The 25,965-nt window shown below is 36.9% G+C and overlaps 1 protein-coding gene and 1 pseudogene across 1 annotated transcript in view; both read left to right on the top strand.

Annotated features, from left to right (window-relative positions):
- LOC140855803 (uncharacterized) overlaps window positions 1–25,965 on the top strand; it is a 174,112-nt gene that overhangs the window by 13,059 nt on the left and 135,088 nt on the right. The gene's annotated exons all lie outside the window — the stretch shown is intronic.
- On the top strand, window positions 7,184–14,605 carry LOC114913778 (uncharacterized; annotated as a pseudogene).

Here is a 25,965-nt window from a genome sequence, read left to right as displayed (position 1 = left end):
TAAACCCAGACATAGGCTAGGTTCAGCCTATCGTTCCACCCATAGGTGAGATCAACCATGGGCCTAATAGCCAATCAACATCTGTATGCAGTTAAGGATGCAAATAATTGCATCTGGTTTGCTTGAACCCATCACAAACACAACATGGGCTTCTTATAAGCTTTTCCAAATTATGTTAAAGAATATTGGCCATTAGATCTCTTTAAGTGGAGGAAATTGAGACATAATATGATGGCTTTGGCTCAATGTAGACATGCTGTCTCATATAGATGATGTGATCACAAGTAGATTAATTTGTGTCATTGATCTTGATGTCTGGGACTCCATGGTCCAGTGGAGAGCTTAGTGGAGTCGTATGTTTTAAACTAGATGTAGGGATGCATGGACCAACCATTTAATCAAACTTTGCTTTATTTATTTATTTTTTGGTCTTTTATTTTTAAAATTAAAAATTCATATTTCTTTAAATTTAGTGGCATGCAAAATCCAACCTTGTTGATTATTGAAGGAAAGTACTTAATAATTTCAAATAGTAAATAATATTTTACCATGCCATGCCTATAATTAATCTTTCATGTCTTAAGAGAGCAAGGTTTTAAATAATGGTGTTACAATTATTAGAAAAGTTTCCATCACCACCCATTATATTATATATGTAATAATGTGCAAAAAAATAACTATTACAGTAATGCATGATTAATATTCATAACAATCTATTATATTTAAATAATGCTAGCATTATGTACTTGTACTTTTTTCTAATTTAAATTTTAACGTTTAAATTTTATATTAAAGCTTTCTCTAAAAGTTGTTGCATGATCGAGAAATAATACATTTTTGGAAAGTGAAGGAAAAGATGTAGTTATTTTCCCATCTTTGTTCATTAAAATATTGTTAGAATGACTATAATTATTATTAAATATTAAAAATTTGAAATCCTAGTGTTTGAGGCACATAACCATCATGATGACCTTATACCGGCCAATAGCGGTTTGAGTGAGGCTCCAGTCTAATACCATAATACGTTAGTTAAAACCTTGACAAGAGAGCCATTTATTAATGATTACCAGATTATTTTCTCCTTTTCGTTTTATTTTTTTCAGATAAGTGAGAGAAGTCTTGCTGTAGGAGAAGAATAAGGTACTTGCAAATCTACGATTTTTTTTTTTACTTAAAAAATTTTTGAAAGGTTGAATATTTTGAGAAATAATACTACCCAAGACCGAGGCTTTTTTTTTCCTCTCAGCTCCAAACAGGAAAGTGCAACCATGGAGCTCAAGCTCAGTTGACTTGCTAGATGTCCTAAAATGATTAAATTAATTGCCATAATTCATATATGACGTTCTGATATAGTAGTATCATAGGTTAGTTTTGGCAACCAAAATTAATTTCACACACACTAATGCCCATGGGACTTAGGTTGATTAATATTGGAAGGGTCAAGCCAAAAGAGTCATCAATTTTGGTCATTTGTTAATTTGGGGTTGGATTAGGTCACAACATGGAAGATGAAGATACAATCTTGAACTGTCATGATATCTATAATTTGACCCAACCTTGCTGCGTCTTTTATAAAAGTTAGTTCAAATTAGATGTTAATCAATGTTGAGGTTGGTAAGATCCAACTGGTTGGAGAGCCATGTAACCAAGATTTTGTCGGACAATAATTTAGGTTTGGGATGAATCTTTAATAAGAAAGTCTTATGCATCGAACATGGTGCAACAAAAATACACCGCCCTACCTTACTAGGCCACATAGTCATTATTTTTTAATACATATTTAATTTCTGTAGTGTTGTTTTTTCATTTAAAATTTTAAATGATGACAATACTCTTTTTCTTTTAAAAAAATTATGATATTCTGTAGTATATCATGACATCCTACAGTCAAATTCAAACTTTCTGTATAATAGTAAATCATAATTTGACTACAAGATGTCATAAAAAATGGAGTGGTATTTTCGTTATTTAAAAATTTTATAAATTTTTAATTACAAAAATATCCTTCTCTTTATAATTTCTGAAAGAAAATTATAATTTTTTATTATACAAGAAGTTATAATTTAATTGCAAGATGTAATAATATAATCATAAGATGTCATAATTTTTTCAAAAGAGAAAGTACATTTTCATCATTCAAAATTTGAAACGAAAAAATAGAACTGCAAGCATTAAATACATGTTGAAAAGCGATAACTATATGATCCAATAAAATAAAATGATATATTTTTATTGCACCATATACAGTGCATAAAGAATTACTCATTTAATTACGAGCATTCAAGCCTAATGCCAAACAATTATGATGCCTAAAAATTGGACTGATCAAATATTTATGTTGGGAGAAACTCTTTCTGTATCGTGGGTGGTGCAGCTCAGCCGCACCATCCGTGATGATTGGTCGGCGCGTGGGTCTAGAGAAAAATTTTTTTTTTCTCAAAGCCAACACTCGGGACCGTGCACTAACCAATCACCATGGGTGGACCGTGCCGAGTTGCACCGCTCACAGTGCAGAAAGATTTTATGGTCGGTTTTATTGGATGGTGCTCTAAACTTAATATTTGGAAGGCCCAGTCCATTTACAGCGGCAATTCTACATTCCCACACATAACAACCCATTTTCAGTTCAGCTTCATATTCTCTAGTTTGCTTCTCATTTCCATTGCAACATGTCTAATCTACAAATCATGTGCATTATACGGACATCATAATCTACAACTAGAAACCTTGAGTGACTATCCATGAGCTGTCTATATTTCTGCATTAATAAATATTATGTAAGTCCATGCCCCCACCTAAAGTAGATCACAATCACCATGTCCATAGTCCTAAGAATCAGCTAAACTCAAGTAAACCCTGTTGCAAAACTCATTATGGACCAAGGATTAGCTTATCTAGATGCTAGTTTTTCACTCGGTGGTCTTTATTTGTTAGTCTTCATCTCACTTTCGGTGGCTAAAGTGGATGTGCAAAGATACACGTGTTCTTAAGTCAGTCTTGTCGCTTGGTCTGGTGTTGTTTGCTCGATTTGTATGTCGTGACCTAGGCTTCCCCAGCGCTTGATGAGACCTGTTAGTTCATCTCAACAATAGGCTAAATATTTTAGTCAAGTGCATTAAGTGTACGCTCATCCAAACATTAGTTTGTTTCATTCTTTATCTAGTTACTGAGGATGACTGGATTACAGTCGTGATTTGTATCCAAAGATATGTGTAGGGTGTCGCTGCCCATCCCCTTCTATAGGACACATCAACTTTATTGACCGACTATGCAAACTTCATTATTAGACATATCTTCCAAGAGGTGAACATAGTAGCTAATGGAATGACTGCTTTTGTCGTGGAACACTTTTGGATGTCGTTTTGGATTGGGATGAGAAAGATCCCAAGCCACTAAGGGATATTTATTTTCTGATTCTTCTAGATGTACTTATACAAAAATTGTATGAATGATTTGTCCTATTAAAAAAAAAAACAAATTAAAAAAAAATAGAATTATATGCTGCTAGTACAAAAGAAGAACAACCTGCTATCTATATCGTTACAAAAGATGGACACAAGATAGATTTGAAAGAAATAGTTACATAAAGGATAATAATAATGGTTTTAAAAACAAAGCTAAAGTGCACAAGAGCTTAGTACTAGTTTCATGGGGCATGTTAGAGAGCTTCAGATGCTATATTAGACACCACATAAGTATGGCAGCAAGGTATGGTTATGGTCATTTGAATTTCCATAACCTATTAGAATTGAGAAGTAGATGCATGGAAATTGATCTGCGATTATTTATGCATTATTTTGGTATTGTTTGCAAAGCATGCTTGGTAGGAAAATAGCATACAGAGTCCTAAATCAAGCAGGGAAGATTGCCTTTCTCCTTGGTCCATACTAAAGTAGCTAGTCCATAGATTTAGGAGGGTCATATTACTTACTTCTTGGTCTATAAAATTTGATAAAAAGCACATCGTGTGACATTTGGGTGTGGACTCAACCCCATTAACTGGGATGGACTCATCCTCCATTTGAGAAGATGGGGATGGAAGCCACCATGCCCTCCGTCAGCCCCTTATCACCTCCTCCCCCAATTTCCTCACACATGGAGGATGGTACATCCACCATAGCCATATGCCTTCCCCTCACTTTATCATGTGCCCATCTTCTACGTCCCTCTTCTTGCTTCTTGCTCTTTCGATAAAGACAATCATGCATACATAAATCATGAAATTTCGTAAACATGATGTATAAATCATTCTTGTTAGATATTCATGTTATGCCTCAAAATATTGCTCATGCATATTCATGCTAAGATCACTTTATACCCGTGACATCATCATATTTCATAATCGATAGAATTCTTATTTCATATGCTAATTTTGTACCATTGGCAGGACCATGTTTCTTGTGGATGCTAGCTCCAGATGTCAATCTTTTCAATTTTAGAGATTCGTTCATAGTTGTCTGAGAGCCTTTAAAAATTTTTTATATCTTTTTTAAACTATATATATAGATGAAAAAAATAATAAAATTTATACTTTATAAATATGTTATTTTTATAAAAATATATTTATGAAATCAATGATCAAAATAAAACATACTTTTTCATATCTCATATACTGATCTTTATTTTATAAAAAATATGAGTCCATCAGCACTAGATGATTTGCCTGAAAAACATGAAAAATTGAAAATAAATATGGAGTGTAAGATCCATTTGCCTCATTTGTGTTAGATTTTTAAACTTCATTAGAATAATCAGATTATCTTATTTAAAATATTAAATTATAATCAATTTTTTAATTAATTTAGTAAAATTAAATAATAAAAGGAGGTCATTAATCAAGTGATCGCTCTAATAGATCATTCAAGTATCAAGTAGTTCGAGGTCTTTTTGTTGGGATCAACATGGATTCCTAAAAGAGGAAGGCATGAGTTGATTCTAGAGTTCTTAGGTCTTCTTAAAGAGAGAAAGTGGGTGAAAAAAGAGAAAGTAGAGAGAAAAAGTGAAGAGAAAATTTTTATATCTCTCAAAAGAGAAATCTATAATCAAGATCAACCGGGGTCATATCAAGATGCTCAATAGATCGAGGTTAACAGTGATTAGACACTGTGAATTTCTAACAAAGATCGGGTGGGATCTGACCTACTGCATGGATCTCAAAATAATTTCAGATCTCTTTGAAAAGATCATCTTACATTCATACTAGAGTTCATGGATTAGATAGAGAGAGAAACCCCAGAGGGAGAGGAGAGAAATAAGAGAGAGAAAGAAAAGAGAGAGAGAGAGAGATCTTCTATCTCTTTCTTCCTTTTTCTTTTCTTTCCTTTTCTTCTCTTCTTTTTCTTCATTTCATTTCTTTCTTTTCTTGGCCAAACAAGGGAGGGATATAGATGTAGGTTGGTGCTCCGACGGGGTGCGACGACACAACCGAAGGACCAACAATGATAGCCAATAGTAGTGGGGCAGGGGACAATCAGCGATACAAATCAACCCATAGAAAATCATAGAAAAAGGCCCCAAAAAAGGGGATCTAGAGCTTCTCTTCATTTTTGGGCGTTGGCCTTTCACTAATGATCATGAACTTACTGTGGAGAGTTGTCAAGAGACTAGGGCACTCGACTTTAAGGGACGATGATGTTGGTGGTTGGAAAAAGCAAAAGAAAAACCGAAAAATTATAGGATTCTTTCTTAAATGCCATGGGAAAAATTGAAAGAGAGAGAGAGATGGGATCGGCATTTACCTTGAACTCTGGTGGCATCTCCAGCTCTAATTTCCGACATAGGTCTAGGAAAATCGGCATAAACGAGAAAGAAAGAGATAAAGGAAGAAGAGAGGAGGGCCAATGTTCATCATGATATGCCTTGGAGGGGGGAAGGGGAGATTTATAGGATATTTTTTATAATTTTTGGCAGCCCTAGGAGATCAATTTCAAGCAAGATTCGATCAGGAAGAAGACTTCCATCGGGAGCCTTCATTCCTTTGTTTTTTTTTTTTATGGAGCCACTTTGACATTCGTGCAGCTGATTTGGATCAGATTATCACATGGTCCTTATTCAAGTGTAATAGTATTTAAAAGGGCATAATCACTTGTTGATTAAGACTGGCTGGCCTAGAGCTAGGATTACAAAAATGAACACCAATAAAAATATAAAAGATAATCGTGGAAGAGAAGAAAATATTAGAGAGTAGATATTATATTTGTTTAAAAGAACTCGGCTTTGCCCTTATGGCACTTTGGAGAATGCCACGAAAGGATAAAGAAAAGAAAGTTGAAAAGCCTGTCACCCAAAGGGATCAGAAGACACCTCCCCTCTCTAACATCCCGCCTTTTTCCGGTTTGCTTTTTTCGTTAAGACACACCTCTCTCTTCCCTTTAGAAAACACCTCATGCTCCATTAAGAAAAAATAATACTTTTTTAGTAGAATATGCTTTCAATTCTGCAACAAAAATTTGACAAGTCCAGCACTAAAAGATGAAACCTAGTTTTGTTTAGTTTAAGGCTCGCTTTGACTCACTTATACTGGCACCAATTTAGATACTTGATTTTGATCTCTTTACTGACCTTCATATGGTACATTCAAATATTACTCCTCTTGAATTGTAGTTAAAGATGGACTAGTTGGTTTATAGACATCTAGAGTCCATGGTTGGTAAGCCATTCTTGTTTGAGAGTCTATTTCATTTTGGAAAAACTTTTGGTCAAGAGTGGAAAGCTCCCAATAGCTTTTCTCCAAAAAAAAAGTCCTATGTGGGTTGTGATGAGTGCTTTTCTTCCATATAGACTTGGATCCATTTGTTTGTGCATTTGGAAAGCTATAAGATGAAGTTTCTATCACAAAACTTTTTTCTGCTCAACGAGTGGATTCTAGGTCTGAATTAATTATTCCCCGCATTGTACCTATGATTCTCTCTTCTTCGGAGATGCTCTCCTATCTTAGATTATTTTTGTTTTCCACACTTATTTTTTCATTCTTTATTTTATTCCCACTTGTACATTTTCCCATTCTATGTATTAGTCTTCAGTCATTCAATTTAATAATTACTTTAGGTTGGGGACCATGTCCAATCTCTTTTCGGAAAAAAACAAGGAAGACTTGGAAGTTTATGGAAGACTTGATCGCATACCTAGACTTCCATGGCCCTATGCTTTTATACAAATTATGCAAGCATGAGATGTGAAGCAAATGTGCATCAGACAATTATCTTACAACCTTCACTTCACTATGAGGAATTGCTACCAGTTTGTCTTTTGCTCAAGGCTAACAAATTTGTTATGGACTTCATTGATTATAGTTCTATGCCACTGCAGCCCCAAGTTTGGATGCCCTTTGGAGGAGCATGAAGCTTTGTTAAAACTCAGATCTTCTCTCCTTCACTACAACAACTCTTCACTATCGGCATGGGGAAGAGGGAGAGACTGTTGCCTCTGGGAGAGTGTGAGCTGCAACAACAGCATACAACAAGTGTCAAAGCTCATGCTATCGAGCCTTGTAGAATATGATCAACTTCAACTTCAGGATTGGCAATTGAATTTCACCATTTTTTCCTCTTTTCATGAGCTCAACAGCTTAACTTATCCTACAATCAAATTGCATGATCGTTATCATAGATAGGTTAGTCTCACCCTCATCCAACTCGTTTTTCTAATTTCTTTTAGTCTATTCATATTTTCTATCATCTTGTCATAAATATTTGATTTGAATTCATTTTCTTTGGAAACTTTGTCTTTGACAGATATGTCAGAATTGAGAAAGTTGGAAATCTTTGATCTCAGTTATAATTGGCTCACTAAAAATATTCCATTATTTTTCAAAAATCTATCTTTACTTAATGTCTTGCATCTAGAAGAAAACTTGTTAAATGGCACATTTAATGTGGAAGATAATAATTTACAAAGTCATATGTAACCATTTCTGTATCATGAGACCATTAACATATTGATTATAGTTTATATATTATCTTTTTAGTTTATGTTATATGGCTGCTCCTTCATTGAACTTGTTTCTCTAAATTTTTTAGCCTAGTCATATGTTATATCCTCTTGTTGTAAATATTTCTCATTTAGATTCTCTTCCTTTGGAAACTTTATATTTGACTGCTATATTTGGATTGAGAAAGTTGAAAATCCTTGATCTCTTCTATAACAGACTCAGTGGAACTATTCTATTATCTCTTGGAAATTTATCTTCACTCAGTGTCCTGAATCGAGGAGCCAACATGCTAATGGGCACACTTGATATGGAAGGTAATAATTTATAGACTACAATTATTTTTCTTTCACAAGATCATGAATATATTTAGTATAATGGTTTATGTTATCTTTTTAGTTTATGTCAGTCTTGCCCTCATCCAACTTGTTTTTCTAATTTTTTTAGCCTATTCATATTTTCCCATCTTCTTGTAAATATTTTTAACTTAAAATTCTCTTGCTTTGAAAACTTTATATTTGATAGACATATCAGGATCTAAAAAGTTGGAACTCCTTGATCTCAGCTTGAATGATCTCGTTGGAACTATTCCATTATCTTTCAAAAATTTGTCATCTCTCAGTGTCCTGAATCTTGAAGGCAACATGCTACACGACGCACTTAATAGAGAAGGTAGTAACTTACAGGATCATCTGCAATTATTTTTGTCATAAGACCACATTAACAATTTGAGTATAATGATTTATATATTGTCTTATTGGTTTATGTCTATTACTCTATATTTTAGGCCTGCTAGGATTGCACAAGCTTAGATTCCTTAATCTTGGAGAAAATCAGCTCACAGGAGGGATACCGATAGCTTTGGGAAATTTATCCTCTCTTAATTTCTTATATTTGTTCCAAAATAATCTAATGGGTTCAGTGCCTTCACAAGGTATAATTTTTATTCATTTAACTAAGAATTTACCATATTCCTTTTTTTTTCTTTTGAGCTTAGACATTTCTCCATGTTCAAGATGGAAAAAAAAAAAATTTATGCAAGTTGACTGATGGCTTGGCCAAGCGGAACCATTTTCCTAGTCTAAGCCATGTTTGGCCGAAGTCTATCTTGACTCAGCTAACTTGGTCAAATTAGAAAACTCATTAAATTCACATTCCCCAATTTAAATCATATGATATTTCTAAGTTGGCTTAGGAAGTTAAAATGAGTCTTAATTCATATCAAGCATTTACGCTAAGTTCACATCAGGCATATCCTCACTTTTAAAGTTATCTAGAATCAATTAGTGGAGCATATAAATTTTAAATGGATATTATTTTATCATAATTTTCAAATATTACTTCCTTGATTGCTCGGCAACTTCAACATTCTTTTTATTTATTCTATGTTTCCATTTCATTTATAGTATTTATTTAGCTTGCTCGACTCACCTGTGTTACCAAGTTGACTAACTGAAGTCAAAAAATTAGGAGTAAACAAGAATTGTGTCACAAGTTTCCTAGCCTTGCTCATATTATGAGCAAAAGGTTTTATTCCTTTTTTAATTTTCTTCCTTTTCTTTGCAGTGCTCAGTAGACTGCAGAACCTATGTGAGTTGGATCTCTCTGAAAACCAACTCAATAGAAGTCTTCCTTTATCTCTAAAGAAACTAGTTTCTCTTCAATCTTTAGATCTTCCTTACAACAACATGAAGGGTAATATTCCACCATGCATCTTTGAGAGTCTTGTTTCACTTGGGTCTCTAGATCTCTCAGGCAACTTGTTTGATGGGCATTTCTCATTTTCCTCCTTTCGAAATCTTTCAAAGCTAGAATTCATTGACTTGTCCAAAAATGAGGAATTATTTATACATCTTGATAGTGGAAAGTTTGTTCCCTCCTTCCAGCTACGGTACCTCATCTTGTCACATTGTAATCTCGATGCGAACCCCCTCACAACACCGGCTTTACTTGCTTCCCAATATAGGTTACAAGTTCTTGATCTTTCCCACGGTGACTTGAGAGGAAATTTTCCCCAATGGTTGTTCAAAAATCTAGCATCCGAATATGAGCATATATGCACTTGATCTCTCCATGAATCTCCTCAGTGGACCAATTCCTACAGACATCGGCACAATATTTCCACATATGGCGAACCTGAATATGTCCTCAAATTATCTAACTGGAAATATCCCTTCATCACTGGGTAACATGAGTGATCTGTCACACTTGGATTTGTCCAATAATTTCTTATCCGGTGAAGTACCAAATCGCCTGATGATTGATTGCACTGAATTGCACGCCTTGGAGCTTTCCAACAACAACTTGCATGGGAAGATATTTGGTACAAATTATGGTCATGCTTCACTTTCATGTATTTCTCTAGATGGAAACAAATTTACTGGAACTTTGCCGAGCAATCTGTCAGAATATCTACAATTAGAGATATTGGATGTTCATGATAACCAATTATCGGGTATAATTCCAGAGAGTATAGGAAATGTTTACGATCTAACTTACCTCAGCCTTGAGGGAAATCATTTCCATGGTCCAATACCGGATCATTTGTGTAATCTAACAATGCTTCAAGTGTTAGACTCATCCCGTAATAACCTATCCGGGTCATTACCGCATTGCTTCCAATCATCCAAACTAGCGTACGTCAAGTTTGCTGGGAATTCTTTAACAGGCACAATTCCAAATAGTTATCTCAATATTTCACACCTTGCAGCATTGGATGTCAGTAATAACCAGCTTTCAGGTAAACTGCCAAGACCGATTGGAGGCCAAATATTTTTGGAGATTCTTATTCTTAGCGAAAATTCTCTTGAAGGCCCGATACCAATTGAGTTATGTAAACTGCAGTCTTTACACATTCTAGATCTTTCGCAAAATAATCTTTCGGGATCAATACCCTCTTGCATTGGCAAAATGCACTTCAGGAAACCTAATTCAGCACTTACAGATTCACCTTATGGTGAGATTTTTGTGTATCCTGGTCCAGGAGAATTCGTCGATGCACTTGCAGAGGTTTACATATATGAGATAATAGTTGTTGACCTCATCAGCAAAGGCTACTTATATGCCTACAGAACAGATCATTTGGTTCTGATGTCTGCAATGGATTTGTCAGCAAACAAGTTGACAGGAAACATTCCACCAGATATTGGAAACCTAGATGAGCTTGTACAATTGAATCTATCACACAATCAGCTAACAGGTCCAATCCCTGAAACTTTCTCAAAACTCAATCAGATTGAGAGCTTGGACATATCACACAATCAGCTGAGTGGTGTGATACCTTGGCAATTGACCCAACTAACATTCTTGGAGTTCTTCTCTGTTGCTTACAATAACTTATCTGGATGTACACTGGATTTCAAAGGCCAATTTGCCACATTCAATGTGAGTAGCTACGAGGGTAATATTGGATTACATGGGCCGCCATTGGAGCAGACCTGCACTTCTGACTCAAATCCAACTGTTGAAGTAGAAAGAAAACCAAGATAATAGCAATGTGGAGGATGATGCTATCTTCTTTGCAATACTTGCAGCTTCATTCGTGACTGGCTTTTGGGGATGTATTACTCTGTTATTATATCATCACATTGGGCAGCATATTTGCAGCATATTGGATGGTTATGTGGACTATTTGACTGAAAGGATTTTAATGGCAGTACATAAGCAGACATGGATGCAGCGGAATCACAAGTGAGCAAAACAATGCCTTGTGCATTTCAGAGAAGGCTTTCCTTTCGGCACTTTGAAATAAAGAAAAGCGAGTTTCTATTCTATGTGGTAATATGAAATCTTCAATGCAATCAAGCCTGATATAGTTTTTCATGCTTCTTCCCTAATTTTTATCTAGGTATCGGTCCTATGTATTTCCTTTCTGAATGATCATATCACTCATATTTTCTTTTTTGACAATCAATTGTAGGTTGTGATGATTATACTTATATCCAATTCTATTCCATTATCTCTATCCATTTATGGCATACCACACTGTATGGCCACATAGCTTTAAAAAATTTTCTTCCAGACTCTTGAAATCAAGGATTAAGATCCTGTGACAAACTTATTACCAGAAATGCCTATGTCATCTCTATGGTCGGAGCAATCAAAATTGACCCTTGACCCTGAGACTACCACATCTCTGTGCCTTGTAAAATTGTGTGCATGCACAAATTCGACTTGGGAATGAATTGAAAATAAATATGAACTTAAAAATTTTCTGCAAAATGGGGAATAATTACTATACTACCATTGACAAGTTTTGGATTTGAGGTCTAATTCTTCACCAAAGGAAATTTTATTTTTCTTCTCTGAAGGTGACAAATTGAATTTTATCATTGACTTTTCTTCTTCTTCTTCTTTTTTTTTTTTTTCTGTACAAGAAATGACATTTAATTATTAACAAACTCCTCATAATGAGCTTGCTTGATCAATTAACAAAACTACTACAAATTTGGATCACTTAAGAAACCTCAACATACAAAAGATTGAACATAAGCTATTGTTCCTCATAATAGTTTAGTTGGACAGAACAGATTTTAGGGATTGGTCCTTTTCTCTTCTTGATTAGGAATAGTAAAACCAGTCTACTAACAACCAGATCTTCCTCCATTGACGATGTCGGCCGAGTTTGAAGGAATACAATCAGATCAAATCATCACACCACCTGGCACCTAACCAGCAACTAATTGGCAATTCTCACCTGCAGACCTTGAAACACCTGTCACTGATCCAGCAAGCATGGATGGTGGGCTTCAGATGAAGTACAGCTTTCTGCCAGGGAACTAATAACAGTTAATGAGTCTCCTTCATCCATGGTGGTCTTGGTTTGTCCAAATGATTTTTTATTGCACATGCTACTCCTCCCCAAACTGCTCATAGTTCTGCCAATGGAACAATAATCTCATGAAAGGTTATTACTCATAGTTCCCCATCATCTGTCCTCTATGATCACTTATCAAGAAACCAGATCCTGCTTTGACATTTTCCTCTTACACAGACCATCAAAATTGATCTTCAGTGTTCCAAGGGAGGGCAACCCCAACACAAAATGATTCTGGATGTTAAGTTGTCATGAAGGGATGGGGTTCCTAGTGCGAAGTCTGAACATAGCTCCTATCTTGATAGGTTTTGTTATTATTCCATAGCTTGAGCCCTGGCATGTCTGGCAATCTTTTCGGTCCGATGAAATAACTCGTTTCAGGTTGGTCACATGCTATTCCTTCAAAATTGAAGCGCAATTGCTACTTTTTAATATAAAACTTCGGAGCAAGCAAACAATTCTATAAAAATCAAAAAATATAATTCCTCTCTTAGTCCATGTGACTACGTATGGCCATGATGAGGCCTATGATTAGGATTGGAACCAAATTTTTTTATCCCTATGATGTAAGCCCAAAATCATATTTAACCATGGAATAGAGTATGCATGAAAAGATGCTCCTTATAGATATACAAAATATTAACCTTTACCCATCATTATGGACATTTAACATATAATATTCTACTGCAACATACAAAATAGGATTATTAATTCAAACAAGAATGCTAAAATTTCGATGTGCGGATCCTCAAGATTTCAATCCTCCTCTTTTGTTTTTATAAAAGAGCCCCTGGCTGCTTCTCCTTATCGAGGAAGAAAAGAGAGAGGAGTTAGGCATAAGCATAAAAATATTGTTGGAGAGGAGAAATGGTTGGATCAAATAAATTCTAGAGAGAAACGAATAGAGATGAAAGTGTAGAGATTAGACTTACTAGATGCAAAAGAAAGGAAGTAGCAAGAGGGAGAGTAAAGACGGTGCTGGGGAGCAGGAGGGCGAGCTCAATCCAAGAGAGGGGTAGAGCACAGAGAGAAAGATGTCAAGACAGAGGAGGCAAGAGAGATAGATGGTGCAAGAGAGGAGGGGGAGGTTGGGGGGGCGAAGGGAGAGAAGCCATGGGTGGCATCATCTCACCAATTTGAATAGGGCAGCCAATCAAGAGAATCTAGGGTCTTTCCATAGGAGTAGACTTTCCTCATCGAATCTTCAATTTGTTGAGCTTAAAGGCGCCTGATAGAAGCTTATGTTGGCCGCCAATAATAACGGGAGCATCCTGAGATTCTCTAGATGTAGCATTTTCCTCCATGAGTCAAAATAGTCAGAAGAGCAACCTTCTTATTTGAGCCTACTGCATTCGTCCAACCCAAAGTGAATATAAATGGAAAACAGGAATGAAAAGCAGAGAAGATTGCTACTGACGGGAGCAACCTCTTTCTTTCACAAACCGCTTCCTTTCATAAAAAGTTCAATCTTCCTTTTTTTTTTTTTTGATTAAGTGGGAGGATACGCCACCCTTTGCATTTGATAAATAGAGAAGTACAGAGTGGTCACAGAAGAGTGACCTTAATTACAGAGTTTGTTGGGACTATTAGAGGCTGCCCCATGACATTGTTACGGAGCCTGCAGTGCATCAGAAAACGTGCTAGGAGAGTGTGAGCCATGCATCAAGAAAAAGTTCAATCTTATCACCAGAATTTCTTCGGAGCGTCTTTCCTTTGATGGCATTGAGGGCATCAAGAAGGCTTTTCCCTCCTTCAGAGAGCTCTTTGCTGACCCAAGGCGGGCACCAGTTGAACTTAATTGGAGCATGTTGTACCCTGCAAATGAGTTAGACCTTAGCTCTCTTGCTTCCCCTCTCTCTTGAAGAAATTAAGCAACCTGTATTCAGTTTTAAATGTGATAAGAGTCCTGGTCCTGATGGGTTCTCCATGTTGTCCTACCAGCATTTTTGGGATTTGATTTCCAAAGACCTGCTTCTTTTCAACTAGCTGTTTGAACACAATCTCAACCTCTCTAGGCTCAACTTTTCCTTTCTTGCCCTCATCCCAAAAGGAGTTACTGCTGCCTCCCCTTCAGACTTTTGGCCAATTAGCTTAATTCACAGCTGCAGTCAGGTGATCACTAAGGTATTGGCTATAAGGCTACCGTCCTTTTATTAGCTCGCTGATTGATCCTGCACAATCAGCCTATACGAAAAGCTGCTTAATTCTTGAAAATGTACTAAGTGCCTATGAAATTTTGCATCATTGCAGTAAATCTTCTCAAATGGGATTATTTGCAAATTGAATACTCTGTATCTTATTCGTCTGCTAAAATTTAGAGATTTTTATAATAGCCCAAACTCTTTTGGGCTCTTGGACCTGGCCTGAAAATAAATAGGCCCATCTCCACCTTGAGCACGTGCTTGGCACTTGAGTGGGTGGGAGGAAGGAAACTCCCAATCGGAGCCTTCCTCCTCTCCAGCGTCCGGTGAAACCGGGGATAGAGACCTAAGTCGAATCATCCTTTGAGTTTAGCCAAAAGCAATCGCCAGATTTGTTCCCATTTGAGTCAATGGATCGAGGTAGCTGCTCTCCTTCCTCTTCTTTTTCCTTTTTTTGGTTTCCACCAGTCGCCATCATGTAGTTGTGTGCCGACAAGCCATCGGATTGAAGTAGGAACCGAACTCCCCTGTTTCGAGATGCCTCCCTGGGGCCGTTTCAGTCTTGTCTCGCTGGCCATGGCCATCAACGAGATCTCCCCTTGTTGCTGCCCTGAGTACCAACGTAGGTCGCCGGCCTCAAAATTTTCAAGGATCATGGTTTGGCTCGTTGGTTCGCAAGTAATTTTTTTTAAAAAAAAATATTTTTTAAAAAAATATTTTTTTAAAAAATTATTAAAATTAAAATTTTAGTACGTTTGATTGAGCATAGAAAGATAACTTACTATAAAGTAGCTTATATTTAGATGAACATCTATTTTTTTGAAAAAACTGTATAAAATACCTATTATACCCTTAGTAGATAAAAATCATACATTTTTACCCATAAACTTTATATAAATATTAATATTATATTTATATTAATATAAATATAATATTAATATATTATAATATAATATTAGATCATAATAATTTATTGTATTAATATAATACTAATATATTAATATTATATTAACATAATATGAATATTTTAATATAATAAATTTATTAATATAGATATAAATATGATATTATATTAGTATAAATATTATATTAATATTAATAAAAATATTATATTAATATAAATATTTAAATAATATTTAAATATAATAAATATTAATATTATATTTATATGAATATTAAGATAATATTAATATAAGATATATTACTATTCAGTATTTCATCCTAACCATTTATTGATATTTTACTAAATTTTAATTATGGATCTTAAAAGGATATTTTAGAAAAAAAATACTACCACTTCTCATGTCATAGGAAGTGCCAAAACCCACCTTCTCCATGAATTTTTACTTTCCATGAAATATGGGAAGTGACTTCTCATGGGAAGTACTTTTTCTACTCTCTCTCCTCTTAAAACTCCAACCAAACAAGAGACACTTTTTTCACTTCCCAAGAAGTGCCTCTTCTTCCCTCCACTTCCCGTCAACCAAACGAGTCCTAAGAAGAAAAGAGGAAGAGAGAGTTCTTCCTTCTCTCTCTTCTCTCCTTTCTTTCTCTTTCCTAGTTATGATTTTTTTATTTATTTTATTTTAGAGGGATTAGAGGATCCATGGGGAAAAGGGATATAGGGACTTGTCGATAGATGCTAATGAACCATGGTAGAGGGTTCTAGATAGATAATCCTGTTATTTTAATATTAATTTTAGATCTATAAGAGAATAATTTCTTCGATAAGAGGATGTCTAGCAAGATTCTTAATACTTAGATCATAGATCTAATGAGTTTAGTTTGATGACAGTTGAGGTAAGAACTTCTGAATATTGATCGTCTATTTATATAAAAATTATTTTATGCATCAATGATTCCAATCCATGTATTTTTTATGGTGATATGTTACATACTTAATTGTGATGTTATGTATTACATATCATGGATACTAACTTGGATGGATCTTTGTAATCATATGCATCAAGTTTTATAAAAGAATGAAATTTTGAATTATTGATGTTTTATCACAAGCTTGAAACATAATCGAGTTGAGCACTTGTGGTTCTCTGTCTAGCCATTTTATTGATGCCTTATCATGAGCTTAAAATATAGCCCTAGTAGTTCAAGATAGTGCACTAGTGGTCCTTTGATCTAGCTACCTTGTGAGTGCTCCGCCACGGGCTTGAAACACCTGTGGTCCTTAATTTGGACTAACTACTTTCTTGATTTCTATCACGAATTTGAAACATGATTGTGGTAATTTACAGGACTAGCCACTTTGTTACCCTTTACATGGGTGATTGTGGTAGTCTATAGGATTAGCACTTTTACTATCTTATCATAGGTTTAAAATGTGATCATAGTAGTTTAGAGCCGAGCATTTTAATTTGATCGGATTCGATGTGTGTTGGTTGAGATAATTATATTATGTGATTCATTGCATAAGAAGATAGATTTGTTATGCATATTCTATGAATTGTGACAACTTTTGGCTTGTGATTTGTATAAGTATCAATCATTGTTAATTTTCTTGTTCATTATTATTCTATTAGTATTGGTGTGTAGGAATTTTTATTGGCCTAGCAAGCTCATACCCTATGCTATATTTTTTTCAAAGGCACAGAATGCTTAGTTCATTAGTTAGTTTGATTTATGATGTCGAGGAATATTTAAAATAATTATAATTGAACAAGTTACTTATTGATCTTGATGAAATTATTTAGTTGATATATTTGGATATTAAATTATTTTAAATAAATTTTATTTTTATTTGAGATTTTATATATTTTATAGGTCTTACATGAGCTCTAGGGCATCGTTTTAGAGTTTATATAGCCATGTCATATGGTCGACCCAGATGGTGGGTTTGAGGCATGATGATTTTCTATCTGGATGACTAGATGGATTGTTTGGCTGAAAAATATTTTTTTTTCTTCCAAAGTGGCAGCATTTATTAATGGAGATCCTAGTAATTGGGTTCAGTGCAAATGTGGCATTCGCCAGGGTGACCCTTTGTTCCTTATCTCTTTATTCTTGTTGTAGGTCCCTTGGCCAGCTTTTGAACAATACAGCCTCTGCTAATCTCTTCTCTAGCCTCGATAATGCTTGGTCTGTTGGTGGCTCTAATTAAGATACTTTAATATACTGATGATACGCTTATCTTTGCCAAAGCTGATAAGATTAATATTTCTGCTCCGAAGGTTCTACTTTACTCTTTTGAATTGATCTCAAGATTCTCCATTAACTTTCATAAAAGTACTATTGTTCCCATTGGTTCAAACCTCCCCTTGTTGAAACAATGCGCCTCCTCGTTAAGGGTTGGCAGGCTCAAAAGATTTGATTGGCTGCCTCTTTTGCAGAAATTCGAATCCAAATTATCTACTTGGAAAGGAAAGTCTCTCTTTATTAGTGGTAGATTGGTGCTCATTAATGCTATCTTAACTGCAATCCCAATCTATTTCTTTCTCTCTTCAAGCTTCTTATTTGGCTCATCAATAGTATTGATATAATTCACAAAGCTTTTCTTTAGAAAGGCTCCCATAGCTATAATGGGAACAAAAATCATATGGGGCAAGCATTAGAATAAAAAAAAAATGAGATAGATTTTATAGTTTGTCAAATTTTTTTTAACACTAATCTTAAAGAATAAACCTAAAAGTCAAAGACATTTCTTACTAATGGAGTTGTCAACCCAATGATTCAAATAATATGATATTCTCTTTCTTTTTCATTTTAGTGCATACTTTTTATCTACATATACTACATAGCCATATGATATACACATTAAATAAATTAATTCTCAAACAAATCAATGTATACCTCCAAATGAATTAATACATAGTTTTCAAAATATCGAGTTCGTCAATGCATATTATACAGTCAGATGATACATACTTAGTAAATTAATCATCTAGTAATCCAATATGTAATTTCAAGCAAATTAATACATAGATTCCAAAATGTTATATTCCACCAGTATACAATACATGGTTTAGTGATATACAATCATCGACTTCTTGATACACACTACAAGTTTTTTTTATACATACCCAACAATGATCTATTATATTTCTTCAAGTAAAAAGCATATCCTAAAAACTATATATCAATTTATCTAAATATGGGTATGAAAAAAAGCTTGTTGTATATATCAAAAAGTTAATAAATATGTATCATTATACCACGTAGTATGTACTGGTGAATATAATCTTCTGAAATATCCATATCAATTTGTTTGGAAGTTTGTATTCAATTGTTAGATGTATTGGATTATTGTCAGTTGTGTATCAAAGACACTTACAGTATTATTAGGAAGTCGATGAGTATGCATTACCATATCAGGTAGTATGTACTGCCTACCATGATATTTTGAGAATGTGTATCAAGGTTACTAGATAAATAATTTACTAAGTATGTATCATTTGGTCGTATATTGTGTACTAATAAATTTCATATTTTGAAAATTATATATCAATTTTTTTAAATGATGTATTGACTTAATAATTAATTTACTTGGTATGCATCACCTGGCCATTTAGTATATATCGATAAAAACTATTTTATCAAAATGAGGAAGAAAAAGAATACTATATCTTTTTATTTTTAATTACGAGACTAATGACTCTATTAATAAAAGGAGTCCTTGACTTTTAGTTTTCTTTTTAAAAGTCGGTATTAGAAAAAATATGGCAAAATAGAAAATCTACCCCATATGATATTCTATGGTGCCTACCCCTATATGATTTTTGTTAGATATCCTTGCCTAATTTCACTATTTGAGGATTCTCTACCTAGCAATTCCCACACTTTCTCACATTTATTGCAGGTTCATATTACAACCACCCATTTGTGCCCCGTCTTCATTCGACAAGATGCGTACTTTTATTAAGAATATCCTTACCTAGTTTCATCATTGGAAGATTCTAGACTCTCTCATATGATGCAACTAGCACCTTCCACATCTTCTCATCTTCATTGCTAGCTATATCACAACCATCCACATGTGCCCCTCTCATCATTCAAAAATATATGTGCTTAAAATATAAAAGAAAATATCTTTACATAATTTCACTGTTAGAAGATTTTAGACTCTTTCACATGATGTACATGTTAGGATTTGATGCCTCGAGATTCAATCCACATTGAACCCACAGCGAGGTTCGTGATGAAAAATGGAGTCCAACGAGACCAAGATCACCCGAAACGGAGGTTGGATGGAGGAGATACGAGCTTTTGAAGTCGGCACGAGACCCAAGGCGGCGGACGACCGCCGGCGAGCGGCAGCGGTGCGGCCGCAAGCGACGGCGCGCGGGACGCGTGACCCAGGCCTGCGGCCCAGGCAGGTACACGGGCGCGGGCCAGCCCAGGCCCAAGCGCCCTGCTTGGGCCCTGTTCTCTGATCCACCATGGACCGAGCGGTCCACGGGTAGGCCTATGGACCGCGTGGACGTTTTCCATACATTTTTCACGGTCCATGGTACTATTCTGTGGATCGAAGCACGATCGGAGGGCCCAGGTGACTCTCGGTCTTGATCTGACGGTCTGGAACGTGATTTGGGTTGATTAAGGACTCCTAAACCTAATCTAAACCCTGTTTAAGCCCTTTAAAAGCCCTGTGAGGCAACAGAGAAGGTGTGGTTCGGATTTCTGCATCGTACGGAACCCGTGAGAAGAGAGAGGCGGAAGCGTTGAGAGAGAAGGAGCAGGAGGCTCCTGGACAGCGGTCGCCAGGCACTTCAAGGGTTCAGGGGGTCTTCCAAGAGAGAGAGAGAGCTTTTGAGAGGAAAACTTCTAGAGAGAGAAAATTGGGTGTACAAGGGTTGAGGATGAGATCTCCTCTTATAAATTTTTTTTTTCATAGTGAAGTTTGCATGCCCCATGGAGGCGAGCCCTTTTGTGGCTGATCCACGTATTTTGATTATTTTATTTTATTTCTTCTTTCTTCCTGCTGCATCACGTGGTACTGAAAGGATCTTGGGAGGTGGTGTCCAGGCCAGACATCCACCCAATAAGTGATATCAGAGCAAGGCGGTATAAGGATGCAGATTGCAGCGGTGGTGAGCAAGACTGAAGATGGAGAAGACAAGAACAATCAAGATAGAGATCAACAAGTTTGATGGTAAGAGCAATTTCTCCTTGTGGCAGGCAAGGATGAAGGATGTGCTCATCCAACAGGGATTGATCGATGCTCTCTTGTGTGATGAGAAGCCGACCACCATGGAGGTGTGGGATTGAAAATGGCTACAGATGCAGGTGGTGAGTACCATCCGCATGTACCTGACGGATTAGGTGGTGATCCATGTGCTGAGCGAGACTTCTCCAACGGTGCTGTGGTCGAAGCTCGAGGAGTTGTACATGGCGAAGTCTCTCACCAACACTCTTTTCCTCTGGAGGCAGTTCTACCAACTGCGGATGACTAAGGGACAGAGCATGCAGGAGCATCTAAGCCACTTTCAGAAGATCCTCACCGACCTCCTCAGCGTTGGTGAGAATGTTGAGGAGAAGATCAGGGCACTGGTTTTGCTGGCGTCGCTTCCCCCTTCATACGAGTCCTTGGTGACTGCTCTTCTAGTGGGGAAGAGCACCATTAAGATGGATGAGGTCACCACGACGATACTTCAGAACAAGGTTCTCAGGAGGGAGAACCCAGCTTCGAGCTCGAATGGCGGTAGCTCAGCTTTGATGGTTTCTGGAGGAGCAGGAGGCGATAGACGGAGCGACAGGAGATCACAACGAGGGCAGTCCAAGTCCAGGAAGGACTTGAGCAAAATCAGGTGTTACCGGTGTGAGAAGTTGGGGCATCTAGCCAGAGATTGCCCTCAACTCAAAAATCGGACGGTGGCTACTGTAGCGATGGCCGGCAGTGATTCAGATGGAGATGTCCTAGAGATATCTGACGAGGTATCTACTTCTTCCCAGTAGTGGATATTAGATTCTGCATGCCCCTATCATGTATGTTGCAGATAGGAGCAGCTTGACTCCCTGGAGAATAGTGAGGGCATTGTATATCTACCGGATGGATCGAGCTGTGCGATCAGAGGCATTGGGACGGTAAGCTGGAGGACACATAACGATGCAGTGAGGAGATTGGGGGAGGTCCGATACATACCCGATTTCAGACGGAATCTTATCTCACTTAGCAGACTGGATTCGAGAGGCTACAGGATGGTAGCTGGTGGAGAAATCCTGAGGGTGCTACGCGGCGATAGGATTGTACTGGAGGGGAAGAAGAGGAGCAGAGGACATTATTATCTGGCAGGGAGCCCAGTGCAAGGTGGAGCTTTGGGAGCCAGGTGGAGCTCAGAGCAAGGTGGAGCTCCAGGAGACGGATCAGACATGAGACAGGAGACTCGGGAGGACGAGAGGCGACATCGCAAGGTGAGATTCCTATTACCGCAGGATGATGCCCCGAGTAGGTCTTAGGTCAGGAAGAGCACAGCATACGATGGAGATGGGATCGAGTAGCTTGGCTCGACTCCCATGTTTGCCCATCCATGATCAGCGGGCGATTGCCCCAGGGCATGAGGGCGAGGAGATCCAGAAGCTCTCAGAGTTTGGAAGAGGCCGAATATTGAGTCAAGATGGAGATTGTTAGGATTTGATTCCTCAAGATTCAGTCTACATTGAGCCCACAGCGAGGTTTGCGGCAAAAAATGAAGTCCAACGAGACCAAGATCACCCGAAATGGAGCTCGGATGGAGGAGATACGAGCTTTTGAAGTCGACACGAGACCCGAGGCGGTGGACCACCGGCGGCCGGCGGTGGGTGGCACGCGAGACGCACGACTCAGGCCCGCTGCCCAACCCACGCATGGGTGCGGGCCGGCCCAGGCCCAGGCGCCCTGCCTGGGCCCTGTTCTCCGATCCACCATGGACCGGGTGGTCTACAGGTGGGCCTGTGGACAGCGTGGGTGTTTCCCACATGTTTCTCGTGGTCCACGGTACTATTTCATAGACCGAAGTACGATCGGAGGGCCCAGGTGACTCCCGATCTTGATCCGACGGTCTGGAACGTGATTTGGGTTGATTAAGGACTCCTAAACCTAATCTAAACACTGTTTAAGCCCTTTAAAAGCCCTGTGAGGCAACAGAGAAGGTGTGGTTCAAATTTCTGCGCCGTACAGAATCCGTGAGAAGAGAGAGGTGGAAGTGTTGAGAGAGAAGGAGCAGGAGACTCCTGGACAGCGATCGTCAGGCACTTCAGGGGTTCAGGGGGTCTTCCAAGAGAGAGAGCTTTTGAGAGGAAAACTTCTGGAGAGAGAATTGGGTGTACAAGGGTTGAGGGTGAGGTCTCCTCTTGTAAAATTTTTTTTTCATAGTGAAGTTTGCATGCCCCGTGGAGGCGAGCTCTTTTGTGGCTGATCCACGTATTTTGATTGTTTTATTTTATTTCTTCTTTCTTCCTGCTGCATCGCATGGTACTGAAAGGATCTTGGGAGGTGGTGTCCAGGCCAGACATCCACCCAACAGTACATAGCAAGTACATACCTCCTTATCATTGGCATGCATCACAACCAATCTAGATGCACCTTTTCATCTTCCAAAATTATATATACTTCAAAAATTAAAAAAATACTTACCTAATTTAACTATTGGAAGATTGTAGACACTCACATGATGCATCTAGCAGCTCCCATATATACCTTCTCATATTGACCCATGTCACAACCATCCACATATACCGTCTCATTTTTTGAAAATATATATACATAAAAAATATAATAAAATAATAATTATGGGACTAATAACACTCACGTCCAAATCTCCTTATTTTTTTAATAGCCATTGAATTGAAGCATCTCTCTCTATCATCCTTCAACCTTAGTTTTGTATTTGGTTAATCATATTATTTGCCATCCATTATGCGAATGTTACTATAATAATGAAACGTAAAAAATACAATAAAAACTAATAAAATGTTAGTGTAATCTAATGACCTGCATAGGATATGGGCAGTATACAGTACTAACAAAAAGATATTTTAATTAACATCAATATATATATATATATTAAGTGAACATGGTTATTGGTAATGTCATTAATTTAGTAGCACTAATGAAAAGTTCTCTATTTAATGTAATTTAATTATAAGTTAATAAGCTTCTTATTAATGATACTTTATATTATTATGAACCATATAAAATATGTTGCTCCTTAGATTGATTTTGATGATTACAAAGCATTTGAAGGGGTTACTAATGATTTTCGCTTGAAAAAGACTTATTACATTTCAGGGGTAAAATCATAATTTTTCCAAACCCGAATTTGAAAGCATCAAGTGCTAGAACAAAAGATTTGTAATCCATTGATGAAAATTTTATAGTTTTTGGACATGTATTTTGAAAGATATTCATGTTTGAAAATTTGAGTCGACCCCATGAGTCGACTCATGGCACAAAGAGCTGATTGGCACGCAAAATTTTTTGGCTGGCACAGTCTGTGAGTCGACTCATGAGTCGACCCCTAAGGCATGAGTCGACCTCTGCTGTTTTTAGGCCAAAACTACAGAACCTTTATTTTTCTGCTGTTTTCCACAGAGGTTGACCCCATGAGTCGACCCATGAGTATGAGTCGACCCATGAGTCGACCCCTGTGACAGAAAAGTTCCGCAACGGCTAGTTTTTAATCCATTTTAAGTGCATTTAATGCTCATTTAATGTGGTCTAACGGCTCTATTTTAGTCCAGAATACTCTCCACCATTCCTAAAAGTTATAAAAGGGACAAAAAGGTGGGAATCATCAAGAAGAAAGATTTTTGAAAAGCGGATTTCAAGCATACTTTTTAGCCCTAAGCAAGAGCCCACTCAAAGCATTCAAGAAGCTTTTAATTCAAGCTCACCAACTCCTCAAGTGCTCATTCAAGTCTCCAACCACCTTGAGGAAATCGAAAAGAGCCTTCTTCTCTTTGAGTAAAGTGTATTTAAAGCCTCATTCACTCATTAAAGGAGCTTCTTTTGTATTTTCTGTGCTATTGATTGTAATACTCTGTTTGAGTTATTATTTTTATTTTGGAAGGGTTCCAAAACAAGGGAAGGTTGATCCGAACCGTGAATCGGATTGTATTGGGTTGGCTTGTACTCGAAAAATAAATGGACTAGCTTGGGATAGCTAGAGTCAGAGGTTCCGACGAGTGTATTCAAGTTGAATACAAGTTAGTGGATTGAAATTCCCAAGTAGGAGCTTGGGGAGTGGATGTAGGTGCAAGGTTGGCACCGAACCACTATAGATCCTCTTGTTTGTGTTGTGCCTAATTGCTCTTCTTTAGAACTTCTTTATTCTCTTGCCTTCTTGCATTTAACCATTTGCCTTGAATCAACTATACTCTCTTTATTTATCTAGCTATTGTTAAATAATTTTCATAAGGTATAAGATAAGTTTAAAATTTTTAGAAACCCAATTCACCTCCCCTCTTAGATTGCATAGCTGGGCAACAAGTGGTATCAGAGCCCGGTGCTCTAGCCCTACTTTGATCTAACCAATCAAAGAGCTAAAGATCTATGGCAACTCAAGTTGGCACTTCTCTAGCCGAGGGGCAGTCCACTAACTGACCTCCACTTTTCAATGGGTCCAACTATACCTATTGGAAAGCTCGGATGAAAATCTTAATTCAAGCACTCGACTATGATATGTGGAGTATCATAGTGAATGGCCCTCACACACCCACTAAAATTATTAATGGTGTGGAATCAGCCAAATCTGAAAAAGAGTGGGATGAGGTTGATAAGAAAATGGCCCAACTAAATGCTAAAGTTATGAATATTTTGTATTGTACTCTTGATGCAAATGAATTTAATCACATTTCAACTTGCTTGTCTGCTAAAAAAATCTGGGATAGATTAGAAGTAACCCATGAAGGAACTAATCAAGTAAAGGAGTCCAAAATTAACATGCTCGTACATAAATATGAACTTTTTAAAATGGAGCATGATGAATCAATAACTGAAATGTTTACTCACTTTACTGATATTATAAATGGTTTAAAGAGTCTTGATAAGTCCTATTCTAACAGTGAGCTTGTAAGAAAGATTCTCAGGTCCTTACCAAGAACTTAGGAAGCCAAAGTGACGGCTATCCAAGAAGCTAAAGATCTGAACATCC

This window comes from Elaeis guineensis, chromosome 1 (assembly GCF_000442705.2).
Source record: "Elaeis guineensis isolate ETL-2024a chromosome 1, EG11, whole genome shotgun sequence".
NCBI lineage: Eukaryota > Viridiplantae > Streptophyta > Magnoliopsida > Arecales > Arecaceae > Elaeis > Elaeis guineensis.
This window is presented reverse-complemented; position numbering and strand designations above follow the sequence as displayed.